The sequence below is a fragment of the Maniola jurtina genome, chromosome 6, assembly GCF_905333055.1.
Source record: "Maniola jurtina chromosome 6, ilManJurt1.1, whole genome shotgun sequence".
NCBI lineage: Eukaryota > Metazoa > Arthropoda > Insecta > Lepidoptera > Nymphalidae > Maniola > Maniola jurtina.
The window spans coordinates 15633794-15647264 of record NC_060034.1 but is presented as its reverse complement, the minus strand read 5'-3'; the positions used below and the strand labels follow the sequence as shown (position 1 = coordinate 15647264).

The 13471-nt window shown below is 37.6% G+C and overlaps 1 protein-coding gene across 1 annotated transcript in view; it reads right to left on the bottom strand.

The window, feature by feature from the left end:
• The window catches only part of LOC123866476 (protein O-mannosyl-transferase TMTC1-like), a 162863-nt gene that overhangs the window by 47373 nt on the left and 102019 nt on the right, over positions 1 to 13471 (bottom strand). The window lies entirely within an intron of this gene.

The window sequence follows — 13471 nt, the reverse complement described above, 5'->3', positions numbered from 1 at the left end:
ACTGCTAAGTTTAAACTAGGCTGAATTTGTAAATAGCACTGGATGCACTATATATCGGAAGGTAGCACACTAAAGTGTGGGCGATGGGGCGTCATGTGTGATTTCCGACGGTTGACTCGCGTCCCCCGGGGCAGGCTGATCGGGCCGGTGCGGCGGACGGGGCAAATTGACGTGTTCATGCTTTGGTAAGACAACAAATACGAGGTTTAAATTTAGAGCATTTGAATCAGTTGAATGAATGAAATGAATGAATGTGAAAAAAATATCACTGCAAATATTCACTGCCTGTTATAAATCTGTATTAATTTGTTTGTTGGTTTATTGATTTGTTGGTTTGTCGCAACAGATCAGCCTGCATTTTTCATGGTTATAATTAAAGACCTGGAGAGTGACATAAACTACTTTTGATTTCAGAAAATCAAAGAGTTCCTACGGGATTTGAATCAAACTAAATCCACGTGAACGGTTTCGCGGTCATCAGATAGTACCTAATCGATAACTTAATAAATATGTACAATTGTACATCCTATGAAATTTGGCAAAATATGGTTTATTTTCGAGGTTAATTCGATAGTAAGTAATTGCATTTTTAATACCTGAATTAGAGCTAAAAAAGAAACAAAGATTTTTTTTTTAAATTGTGCCACGCATCACGTCATGTTACTCTCTCCACCTAAGAATTGTTTATGCATTAGGTGTTATCATTCATTTTAGAGAGCCCGGTTTTGCTTATTCTGAGGTTGTTATGGTATAGTAATTATGAGTTGGCCATAACGGTTTTCAGTTTTCGATTCATGGACCGCACCCAACCTCTCCTTCTCTTTGTAAAGACTCTAATTATTTAAAACAAAGTGTTTAAGATTAGCAGGCGGTATTTAGCCGCATATCTACGATCAGAAGGTTAATTTACGAGCGCTAAAGTGGCGGTTAAACGGTTCCGATAGCGCTCAACACCTGCTAATGCGCCATTACTGCGCGCCTCTGTCATTTTTGCCGCCGGAAATTACTACATTTTATCCCTTTTGATTACAGATTACGTGGCTAAATGCTGACACAGTTTTCGCTGTTGTGTTTAATAACAAAGCGTAGTGCCCACAGACAAAGTGGAGTCAGGGTGAACTAAAGTGAGGGAACTTTTGGTTTGATCGTAAATCGACTGTAAAAGTGTGTCTGTCTGTCTCTCCGACTGTCTGTATGTTAGATTTTCACGGTCCAACAGTTTAACCGATTTTAATGTGGTACAGAGGTTGCATCCCGAAAATTGATATAAGCAACTATTTATCCCGGAAAATCTAAGTTCCCATGGAATTCTTAAAGGTTCATCCGTTTAACCTATTTATATGAAAGATACAGAGGTAGCTTGCATTCCAGAAATCGACATAGGCAACTTTTTATCGCGGAAAATCAAAGACTTCCCACGGGATTTTTAAAAAACGAAATCCACGCGGACTAACTCGCGGGCATCATCTAGTGTCAAATATTAGGCTATGGTGACGTGCAATCATAGAACAAGTGTAAATTAAAAATTTATAACACCCCCGACAAGTGAAGGTTACAGTAACTAGAAAAGAGCTGATAACTTTCAAACGGCTGAACCGATTTTCTTGGATTATAGCTAAGAACACTTTCGATCAAGTTACCTTTCAAACAAAAAAAAAACTAAATTAAAATCGGTTCATTAGTTTAGGAGCTACGATGCCACAGACAGATACACAGATACACACGTCAAACTTATAACACCGCTCTTTTTGGGTCGGGGGTTAAAAACAAAATTAAACCTATATAAATTCTTCGCTACATTACCAAAATAAATAGACTACCTCAGTAATTTCCAGTCTCACATTTTGCAAAGAGATGACTGACACAGCCTCCCTGCTTGTGACAGATTACTGCGGGGCTCTCATCTATCAAAGGGAACGAAAATATCAGGAATAAAGTACGAATAAACATTTCTAAGCAGTCCCGAGGTGGAGCGCTACCTTTATTGGCTTATTTGCTCATGTTTACATGTTTAATCCGGGTATCTTTAAAACAAGAGTGAATTCCGCGCTGAGTGAGTGAGTGAGTGAGATGATCTTAGACCACATCATCACTTTCCATCAGGTGTGATTGTGGTCAAGCGCTTACCTATAGTGAATAAAAAAAAAAGTACTTACATAATAAGTACATAATAGGTGGTATCTTCTGTGGTCGCCTACCTTTCTTAAAGCGTATTTATTTTTAGGCTTCCTTGGCTAAATAAAAAACCGGCCAAGTGTAAGTCAGACTCGCGCACCGAGGGTTCCGTAGTCGGGTATTTTTTTCGACATTTTGCATTTTGCATGATAGGTAAATCAAAAACTATGTATTATGCATAAAAATAAATGAAAACTTGTTTTAGAACGTACTAATGACGCCCTTTCATATGATATTCCACTTGGTATAATTATTAGTATCTTACGTTGAAAATTATTGAGGGCTAGAGCAGTTATTTACAGAGATTTTTCCCCCCAATTTATTAAAAAAGAACTTGATAAGGCTTTTGAAAAAGCAAAAGACATCTGAGATACAACACAAAAACATATTATATTATTATCTAGTTCCTTATTATAACTTTTAATAACCATTATAGAGGAAACATGGCTCATTTTTTTTTGTAACAAGCATTGTTCCGAAAACCTATTATAGCTTAAAGAAAAGAATATCGCAACGGGACGGAGGACTAAATAATGATTTTCCTCAATTTTATTCCCATTAAATTATTATTGAAAAGAGAAAATAACAGCCCATTAACCTCACTCTGCATTACAAAGGATCACCTTATACTAAGAGGATTGGTCAAACAGGAAAGTAATTTATTGTAAAATGAATCTGCCTTTCTTGCTACTGCACTGTTCTATTATAATGATTTTTGGAGTAGGTAGTGGCTTTAGGTGGGAATAAAAAGATTGCTTGAGAGTAAAGGTCTTCGCACATTCGACTCGTACTCGTCGTTCACTTCGTAAATCATGGAATCATTATTGAAGCTAGCTTCTGTAATGTCCTTTTATAATCATTTTTAAGGTTCCGTACCTCAAAACGAAAAAGGAACCCTTATAGGATCACTTTGCTGTCTGTCGTGTCTGTCAAGAAAAATATGTTACCCTTTTACGCCACAATGCCTGAACCAATTTGGCTGAAATGTAGAATAAAAATTAGTAGTATATACCTATACCTTTACTTCATATACCTTTGAGAACAGGAGAACTCTCGCGCATGCAGGTTTACTCACGACTTTTTCCTTCACCGTTACAGCAAATGATATTTACCTATTTGCTTAAAACGCACTTAACTCCAAAAAGAAAGCCTCTGACTTCTCGAGGAGGCGGATGTCTTATCCACTTGGCTATCACCCCCGCTTGATGTCCTTTATACATTTAACACCATTAATTTCTTCCCCATTCATCACCCGCTAAACTCCCTTCCTTGTAATAAACACCTAATGGCAGCGCAAACAAGCCATTGTTAGCAAATAACAACTAATTGTACCTGAATCTAATTCAAGAGTCGCAGGCGAAGTCCATTAACGTATTTGTATAGTTGAGAAGCCATTAGGTAATTTGCTAGAGACAAAGCGGTTTCAGCAAACAATGCAGCGCTCTAAAGCAAACGGATTTCTTTCCACGGCTTGGTAATTTGCTGCCTTTGTGGCTTTCCTTAAGGTTCCTTAAGGTGACTGCCTCCTTGGCGTAGTGGTGTTATTCCCAGTACTATTATGTATTCTGAGTTGGTGGGAGATCTCGGGTTCGATTCCCGGAAGAGGTTTAGAACTTTATAATTTCTAAATTTCTGGTCGGGTCTGGTGGGAAGCTACGGCCGTGGCTAGTTACCACCCTACCGTCGAAGCCGTGCCGCCAAGTGATTAAGCGTTCCGGTGCGATGGTGTAGAAACCATTTATTCGAATCTCGTTGTCCCCGTTAATGGGGACACGGTTAGCGGGGACAACGGGACTACACGCAAAGGAATACGGGTTTAATGAAATCTGCCATACCCCTTCCAGGTTAACCCGCTTTCATCTTAGACTGCATGCATGCCTGTGACAGATCAAAATTAACAGACGAACAGACAAACCGGACTATACTATAATAGTTTTTTATTTTACTCAAAACTCTAAAAAGGTGAAAATAACTGGCATACCACCGTACAGCTCAAACAGCAAGCAGTTGGGTTTAGATTAGAAAACTTAAAACGTGGACGAAATCGTGGAAGAAGCTAGTGCAGCTATAAAACTTGGCGTAATAGGTACAAGACCAAACTTTACAATTTTAGATCTATCTCCGGAATTGGGGAACTGTTGCAATTCTCGAATATTCCCGAATATTCTGGAATATTTCGAGTGGAAACCGAAGCGGACGTGCGAGCTAGATAGTGGGTACGATTCGCGCAATTCCCGCCACATTATTACTGTTCGGATCGCGAATGGCGAAGCCAAAGATATTGCGCCTCTAATTGATACCAGCGTACTACTGCAGTGAAGGAATTTTTTTTAGGTTATCTTTCTCCAGATAGATTTAAGTTTTAATTTAACTACCTAACATGCTCAATCACTACTCATATTATAATTGCGAAAGTGTGTGTTCGTCTTTCAATCACGGTGCAACGGAGCATCGCGGATTACCGTGATTTTTCATAAGACATGTCTACTTTTCATCCCGGAAAATCAAAGAGTTTCCACTGGATTTTTAAAAACCAAAATCCACGCGAACAAAGTCGCAGTCATTAGGTAGTAGGTACCTACCTATTTAAAAAGAAAAACTAGCTACTAGTCAAAAATTATATAAAATTCAGCGGCTTCGACCTTACAAATTAAATCAATTACCCCATAAAAGTTACTACAGCAGCGTTGAAGTGAAACTTAGCCCTGAAACTGTAAACTTAGCACAATCGCCGCGAACCGGGAACTTTCCCATTTTACTCGTAGTTCTGCCGACCGAATTTGAGTCGAGTTGAATTTGGGTAATATTTCGAGTGACGACCGAAGCGGGCGTGAACTACATTTTACATAGGAACATTTAATAAAAACTTGAATAGGTTGGTTGTAAAGATTTCGCCGCTTGAATCGGTGTTATCGAGAAAATAAAAGATATTGTAATATTATTATAGTATTGTGGTAACTACCGATATTATAGTAAAATAATGTGAAAGTGTTTATGTTTGTTTCGTTGGTTTGTCGTTTAATCACGCTGCAACGGAGCAATGGAATGAGTTGTTTTTGCAAGGATTTAATTAAAGACCTGAAGAGTGACAAGGCTAATTTCTTATCCCAGAAAATCAGAGTTCCCATGGGTTTTATACTCTTATATCCACGCGGACGAATTAGTCGCGGGACTAAATACTGGTACTTATAGGTGGTTGGTTAAGACATCAGCCTACTTACTATTCGGGGGACGGGGGTTCGATCCCGGGCACGTATCTATATTTAATTTTTCATAGTTATGTGCATTTTAAGCAATTAAAATTTATCACTATTATACATTCTGTGCTTTAACGGTGAAGGAAAGCATCGTGAGGAAACCTGCATGCCTGAGGATTCGCCATAATATCTCAAAGGGGTATGCTACGCATCCTCACACAATCCCCATGGAAAGGAAACCTATAGAAAACTTCTAAGTTCTACGTACGGTACGAAGGAAATAGAATTAGAACAAATCCCAAATCAAATAAGGCATTGAAATACAAATATAAAATGTGTCTCCGTCCGTAAGGGCGCGTTCCCACTCTGTCGTGTCGACAGATACTCGTGTATATTCGAATGTTCACTTATAGGTCGGCACGATTAACTGTCGTCCACGACTTTGCTTTTCACCCGACTACAAAAGGAAGGGTTATGATTTTAGCAGTCTTTATATGTATGCATGTAGGTTTGTATTTATGTTGTGTTCCACCGTAGCGCCTAAACTACCAAGCCAATTTTGATAAATGAGGTGTCAATCGATTCGTCATTATGGTGCAGGTGATTATGGTGCCTATATTTAATACGAATTAAATCGATCTGACAGATGTGAAATCCAAAAAAGTAGCGATTTTTTTTGCTCTACAATAGTATCGAGTGGAATATCAAATGAAAGAGGAAAAAATCTGAGTTCATAAATATAGATTAGAACAATGTTAAAATACACCGAGCGACAGAAAAACAACTATACATCTATCTATCAGCAGTTCGCGGTTAGCAGTTGGGTTTAGTGCTGTTTAACTTTATCTTGTCAACGATAAATTAACCATTGCTATATAGTGGGAGCGCGCCTTTAGTCGCATTTATAGCGGGCCGGGCCGGGGGGAGGGCGGGGCGGAGGGGGGACTGCCCACTAAAAGCACACTATAAATAAATATTTCAAGTTACGACTCTCCGACTCGACTCGAGAGCTTTCTCTTGTACATTAGTGTACCTTTTTTCGGATGTACCGATGCTCTCTGTGGCAGGAACATGTTTATTCTGATATATTTTATTAAAAAGAGAATACTACCTAATTTTCTTCCCTTTTAATATCTCCCGAAACCCACGTGCCACGAAAACACCAAAAAATTAAGGGAAAAACGGTTCTAATCCATGAAACTAATACGATTGGCAGACTTCACATACCTTTAACCATTGCGGAGAACTTTCAGTCTTGCAGGTTTCCTCAAGATGTTTTCCTTCAGCGTTAAAACAGAACAACTAATACTTGATTGCTTAAAACATATAGTCAAAGGCCGTAAGTCGTTTAACACCTTAATGATCATATTCGCGTGACACGGTTATGTACATGCGTTAGGTATGTGTGGCGTGTTTATAGAAAAAGGTCATAAATGCGACAGGTTTTTGATGCAATAGTTTCGCGGAATTGCTACTCGAAGCTCTTCTCAGACTTGGGCGCATTTGGAACGCTCGTAGCTTTAGTTTTAAGTTACGTAATTAATTATCACCACTATGTCGTACAAATTTACAATTTCGACCATCAAAAAGAGTATAATTGTACCTACTTTAAATAAATGATTTTGACTTTGACTTTGACTTTGAATTCTGAGGCCGACCGTACGTAACCCCGAAAAGTTAGAGATTCGTGATTTAACCCGTAAGCTCCCAACTATCACCTAGTTGCCACATCATGTCAAAGTTAGGTATTTTATTGAAATTGCATCAGCTCTCGTATTGGTTCAGCAGCCTAACTACTCACACTAAGAGCTGCAAAACAAACGTCTTCCGAGCTGTAATATCCGCTCCCGCTTCCGACTTTGAGCTGTTCTGTTAAAGCGCACTGTAAGCCGGAGGGCACACTAGCGACAATATGTCGCGTGACATAAACTCCATCCGTGGCGTGTATAAGTCTCTGAAATATACCAATGTTCAGCAATAGACGTCTATCGGTTGATATTAATGATGAAAAAAAAAATGAAAAATGAAAAAATGTTTATTAACCAAAATACATTTTTCATTTATTTATTCAGATACAAGTTAGCCCTTTTTGACACAAACCTAAGTCAAAATGGCACATAAGAACTTATTTTTACGCACTACCTACTTAGTGCATGTCACGAATCCGTTCAGTAGTTTGAAGTGTGTTGATAAATCAGTCAGTCAGTCACCTTTTCTTTTTATTTCTATATTTAGATTATTTATATTAATTGCGATATTATAATAATCTAATCTGAGTAAAATAGACTTCATTAGTAGAGTCAAAACATAAGTTTTATTCACCCTACATGCAGGATGAGACCAAAGAGTCCTGAATAATAAACTATTAAAGCAAGGGGGTCTTAACTCCCATTAGATTAGTTACCCGCCAATTAACTCTGACCTTTCCTTTGAAGAGTTTATTGTTTGATGTTTGACCCTACTGCTTTCCAGGAAACTTCAAATGAGTAAGTATGTTTTGGTATAACCACATTCTTTGAGTAACTTTAAATAGTCAAGGTTAAAAGTTGATATAAAACCACTCAAAACTTTTTTATTTTTATTCAGATACGAGTTAGCCCTTGACTGCAATCTCACCTGGTGGTAAGTGATAATGTAGTCTAAGATGGAAGCGAGCTAACCTGGAAGGGGTTTGGCAGTTTTCATTAAACCCATATGCCTTTGGTTTCTACACGGCATCGTACCAAAATGCAAAATCGCTTGGCGCCACGGGTTTGCCAGTAGGATGATAACTAGCCACGGCCGAAGCCTCTCTTCAGACCAGACTAGAAATTTAGAAACTATAAAATCGAAATGATGGATATTGATTATTGAACAAAGGAATTAGAGTACAAGTGCAAAATACGATAAAATAGGAAGGAAAATGTAAGTTACGTAAGCCGATGGAACTGTTTATCTTAATTAATTAAAAATTAATGAATCCCCGTCACCCCGCGATTCACCCGTACAGCAAAAGTACACTCATCACCGGTTTGTTTGCGCTGATTAACTCGGCTCGTTCCGAATTCAAATACTACATAATTAAAATGCCGTTAAACAAACAAGCCGTCCGGTTATCGGATTGGTTGCATGGCTCGTACAATCAGCGACAAAATATAAAATTTAAATCACCACTATTGAGTAGGTCTCCTTTCAGAATGAGATGGGTTCGGCCTTAGTCTACCACGCCACCCAAGTCCAAATTGGCAGACTTTCACACCTTTGAGAACATTATGGAGAATTTTCAAGCACGCAGGTTTCCTCACAATGCTTTCCTTCATCGTTAAGGCAGAATTGCTTAAAATCAGTGGGTAACAACGAAAGGTTAAGAGGTCCGAGATCGACCCTTACCTGGGAGCTCTCCATTGTTTTCAAAGGTGTATGTATGTAAGTATATCAGTCCGCACTTGGCCAGCGTAGTGAACGATGAACAAACCCTTTTCATTCTAAGAGAAGGTTGCTGTGCTCAGTAGCTATCCAGCACAGCGATGGGATGATGATGTTGATGAAGCATTCACTTTTGAAAGCTTTTTTGATAAAAAATGTTGAGCTTTAAAAAAAAAAAAAATTAAAACTTGAATGATATGAATTGGTTTAATAATAATGTTTAAAAATTCAGCCATTTTCGATATGTAGGTATTAATTTTGCCTATATCAAAACCACAAAGATTGTGCAACAACAAAAGCAAGAAATTAGCAGGTTTTATCCAAATATTATTCTCTCAGAAGTTTATAGGTCAAGTGAATCCGATGCCATCTGTACTAGAACATACAACCAATCAAAATTAGTAGAGCTGTTCAAAAAGTTTTTGTATTGCTATTAATTAGCGTTCGTTACCCGCCGTTGAATAAGTGATAAACTGATAACTCGATTTCGATACTAAAATAATGAAATTAATATTTCACGCAGTGTAGTTAATCCATTTTCCATGGAGCACTTTGTTTCAGGCTTAGCGTTTATGTAATTAAAATAACAAATTGCGTTTTGTTGACTATAATTGCGTGTTACGTATTGTTGAAATTTTTTATGAGTTTTTATTTAATAGGATTAAATGGGCCAATTAGACCAGAGTTTTTTATTTATTTATGAAGTACAAAACCAACCATAGTCTTGAATAAAGTTAAATAATGGATTTATGTTCTGTTAATTATTAAATAATCAATTATTTTTGTTAGAGGAACCCTTAAATACCAAAATGAAGAATACTTTTCAAGACAGTGATTATCTTTTTTATTACAAATACAGGTTTGGGTTTAACGACAATCGTGCCTCATCAAAATTAATTGATTAGAGCTCGCTTGCCTAGAAAATACCTATTCTTTCTTGTGTTGAAGGTTTTAAGTGACAGGAAACATGGATGCCAGAAAGGGCCAGTAAGCCAGCGATGATAGGTTGATGATGGTGGTCAGTACACACCTTTAGGTATGGTATATACATTAAATTGTGCACCTCGTTTTTCATAGTCGGTTAAAGACAATATTCATTCCCTCTTATTAAACCAAACCGCTTTTGTAAAGCAAAAGCCGTCTGAAAATGTAAAATCAATTGTTGCTTTATGAGGCGGGGCGCAATTACGAGTCAAAGGGTTCCGACGGGTTAAATCACCAACAAATTAGCTGGGTTCCTCCTTTACACGTGATATTTTGGACCTTTAGGCTGTGCGCACAATCATACTAATAATATAATTGTGAAAGTAAGTGTTTTTTCTAGTAAGATTTTTTTAAAATTCAGACACAAGTTATTCTTTGACTGCAATTTCACCTGGCGGTAAGTGATGAAGCAGTCTACGATGGAAGCGGATTAACCAAGGACGGGTATGGTAGTTTTTATTAAACCACATCACTTTGGTTTCTACGTGGCATCGTACCGGAACGCTAAATCACTTGACGACACGGCTTTGCCGGTAGGGTGGTAGCTAGCCACGGCCGAAGTCTCCCACCAGACCAGACCAGAGATTTAGAAATCATAAAATTTCAAACCCCTGCCTGGACCTTCCACTAATGAGACCACAGCATACTCAGAACTTATTAGTAGATGCGTTAGAAGAGAATTTCTCAGTAGGCGATGGATAGAGCTTTGCTTGGAGTTTCTCTACATGATCAAATAAGAAATGAGGAGATCCGTAGGAGCACCAGAGTAAACGACATAGCTCAACGGGTTTCAACGCAGAAGGGGTAATGGGCAGGGTTGAAAAAACTGACTAGATGGATAGACGACATCAAATGAGTCGCAGGGAGCCGCTTGATTTAGGCGCCACAAAATCGTGGCGAGTGGAAGTCCCAACAAGAGATCTATGTCCAGCATTAGACTTTATTGTGTGAGTGAGAGAGAGATGGTATCCTATCAGTTAGCCTACTTTTATCTTAGTCTGGATCTGGCCCGAAAGAGCATGGAGGGGAATTTATAGAAACTTCTAACCTTAATCTATTGGTAACTAGCCGATGCCCGCGACTTCGCCCGCGTGGATTTAGGTTTTTCGAAATCCCGTGGGAACTCTTTGATTTTCCGGGATAAAAAGTAGCCTATGTGCTAATCCAGGATATTATCTATCTTCATTCCAAATTTCAGCCAAATCCGTCCAGTGGTTTTTGCGTGAAGAAGTAACAAACATACACACACACACACACACACACACACACACACACACACACACACACACACACACACACACACACACACACACATACAAACTTTCGCCTTTATAATATTAGTGTGATACCACTAGCTCAGAAAGTCTTATAAGAGAAACCCAGCAAGATACTTAAAATTAAAGTGGCTACCGTGCTATAAAAGCTTAAGTTTCAACTCGAAGCAGTAAAAATCGCATCTAAAGCTAAAGTACCTAATTGGTTAGAGGGTCACGTAAAAATAATATTGGCCACTAAATTTTGTGCCGGTGGAAAGTCGTCTTAAAATCCATATATTACCTATTATAATTTAATGTGAAAGTGTGTTTGTTTGTTGGCTTCTCTTTCTAAGTAACACTAACCTCACATTTTAACTGGTTAGAGACAATAGAGTTCTAAGTCCACAAAAAACAACGAAGTTGCGGGCATCAGCTAGTATACATATAAATGAGAAAAAGAACCTGTCTGTCTGTCTGCAAGCTTTTCATAGCCCATTCATTCAACTAATTTTGACCTTTTAAGTTTGATACTACATTATAAATGCTAAAGTGTATATTTGTGAGATTAATAATTTATTTGTTTGTTGGTTTGTCCTTCAATCACGTCGCAATGGAGATTTTTGTATAGGTATAGTTAATAAATACCTGAAAAGCAATAAAGGCTACCTGTTATTCCGAAAAATCAAAAAGTTCCCACACGATATTTTTTTGAAATTTTGTAGAGAATTTAAATGTACGCGGACGATGTTGCGAGCATCATCTAGTCTAAAATAAAGGGGTCCTTTATACATCTGGAACGCAATTATAAATCAAAAGGTTTGAGGGATTCCCTCGGCTTAATTCCCCGTCAAATTAACTTCGTCCTTTCATTCACAAGCGACGTTTCATTTACTATAAGGTAATAAATAATTATAATTTGACATGTGATATATTTAACGAATTTTAATGAATTTTAACTGTGCGCATTTTGAACATTTTATTCTTAACTACATAATGGACTTATTGGACTATGTAATAAAGTTGTAATTGCATTTAATATTAGGTATCTATACAAAATATTTGCACGCCATTGCATGGCAAATGTGGATACAACATGAATAATTATAATACCTTTGTTAACCTGTTGAATATAGGTTTTTTTTAATCCCGGAGGATCTCTTTAATTTTCCGGGATGAAAGTAGCCTTTGTGTTAATCCAGGGTATAATCTATCTTCCCTCTGAATTTCAGCCAAATCCGTTTTGTAGTTTTGGCGTGAAAGAGTATCAAACATCCATCCATACATACTTACAAACTTTCGCGTTTATAATATTAGTAGGATATTATATTATGCCCATTTAATCCTGACTTAAATATACCCATGTCACTCTCCATGTGTTTAATTAGCAAACAACTATATCGATCTGTACCTCTGGTAGGTATAACGTGATTGAAGAACAAACAAAAAAAAAATAAGTATGGAAGTATGACGAGAAACTACTACATTTGTATGGAGCGACCGCCGTTAGTAATCCTCCGTCACTCGCTTCATACAATCGTAGTTCCATTTTCATTTGAATATGAAGCAACCAAAGTCCATGTAATTTTGCAGACATATTCTAGAAACTAATATCTGTGTCGGTGGTATTTTAGATTTTTCTAAAAATATGTACTTTTAAAATTACAGGGGCTCAAAGATTTGTATGAAAATTTTTAAGACCGAGTAACTTTGAAACCGAATATTTTAACAGAAATCTGGAAAACCACAGACATAGACTTTGACTGCTTAATATTCAAATGAAATTGGAACTACGTTTGTATGAAGCGAGTGACGGAGAGACCCCTCTTAATTATGCTAAATTGACTAACAAAGTCAAATAGGTGTCTGACGTAATCACAAAGTGTGTAATACAGAAGGAAGATCTGTAATTACAGAGGATCGCCGCAAACGGATGTAATCATCGCGATCAAAGGGAGCCGAGACAATCGAATGATGGTTCTTTTATTGAGTGCACCTTTGCACTTCAGGAGGCGAGGGAAAATTACGCCGGCATTGAGTTGCCGGCGTTGAGATGCCGGTGTTGAATTGCCGGCAAAGCGATGCCGGTGTTTGCTCCTTTTAATTCAGCTTTGACAACCTCTTAACTAGACGCCATGCAAAAAATCTGTCTATTAAAATATGTTCTTGTAGTTTTTTCCCTTCAGGCCGAAAATCATTAGACATTTGTAGTCTCCTTTAAGATTTCATACCATTATAGGATTCAAATAATAATAAAGTTAAACAGCATTATTAACCGTTACTATAAAATTAGTTTTCTTTTGCTCGGTGTATTTTGTACTGTAGGTATTTATATTTATGAACTCAGATTTGTTTACTCTTTGATTTTATATCCCACTTGAAACATCAGCAAAAGATTTATTTTCGGAGACCCTATGTCACCAGGAATCACCACCAATCGGTTCAGTAGTTTAGGAG